Below are 1,050 nucleotides of genomic sequence, written 5' to 3'. Positions count from 1 at the left end.
AGCTCGTGGCGCAAAACAGCCTGCCAGCGTTACTATGACCCCCCACCGCGACGCGCGGGACTGTGCGGCATCTAACTACATACTGCGTGCACAACACAGAGAACCTCGCTGCTGTGGACCCTCCGACTGGCATCACAAAATAGGCCACAGAGTTTTCTGTGTCAACACGTCATGGCCATGACGTATGTTTACTTTATTTTATGTGAGAAGATGAAGAGTAGTCGTCGTTTATACCCAAGCCGCTTGCCGAGTCAGATGTGTCATTGTGTTTTCATAATTTTTCGTTATAATTTGCGCGTTTTATTCTTTTTTGGAAGAATTTGGCATCATGAGCGTTGGAGAGAGTCGCATGATGCTTCCATTTTTGTTTCCGTTTGGATACTGACGCTTGCTTTCGGTGCTATTTGAGCTTTTTTGGAGTATTGCTTTATTTGCATTACGAACGTCGCTCAAGAGAAGGGACGATCTAAAACCATCACATAGTGAGATGTTTCATCTCCAACACTTAAGGGGAGCGACGAAAATGAACTTCGCCTTCAGTGACGTGAAATAACAGTTTTAAAGTGTAAAATTTTAGGTGCGTCGTCGATCTTTACAATAATGTTTGGAAGCTTTTCTTTTTTACTCTCCAGTAGTGTTGTTGCAAGAGGGAAGCAATCAGAGGCCAAGGCAAGGGACTATTCGGAGCGATTCGAAGCCGCTGTATTACAGGGGACGATCGGGTGACTGCGGTGCCGAGAGAGCCTGGCCCCCGCCGGGCGTCTTGTTCCGAGTACGACCGCAGAGAGAGAGAGAGAGAGAGAGGGCGGGGGGGCGGAGACGGAGGGAGAGGAGAGGTGGGCAGGGCCGGGCAGGGCGGGTGTAGCAGAACCCCTTGCTCCCTGCAGCAATGACTGGAGGTAACGATCTACAAAGTTAGTCGACCGTCGCAATCAAAACGGAATAAAGTGGATTAATTAGAGGTCCAAGCCCGTGGACCGGCTTCATTGAATCGCCCTCTTGGAGGCGAGGGAGGGGGGGGGGGCAGGGGTGGAGCCAGAAGGGGCAGAA

General features: G+C 50.6%; 1 protein-coding gene across 1 annotated transcript in view; it reads right to left on the bottom strand.

Annotated features, from left to right (window-relative positions):
- LOC127749787 (uncharacterized) overlaps positions 1 to 1,050 on the bottom strand; it is a gene marked incomplete at both ends in the record, with an annotated part of 6,042 nt that overhangs the window by 3,929 nt on the left and 1,063 nt on the right.

This window comes from Frankliniella occidentalis, unplaced genomic scaffold (genome assembly GCF_000697945.3).
Source record: "Frankliniella occidentalis isolate FOCC.00 unplaced genomic scaffold, Focc_3.1 Scaffold93, whole genome shotgun sequence".
Classification (NCBI taxonomy): domain Eukaryota; kingdom Metazoa; phylum Arthropoda; class Insecta; order Thysanoptera; family Thripidae; genus Frankliniella; species Frankliniella occidentalis.
This window is presented reverse-complemented; position numbering and strand designations above follow the sequence as displayed.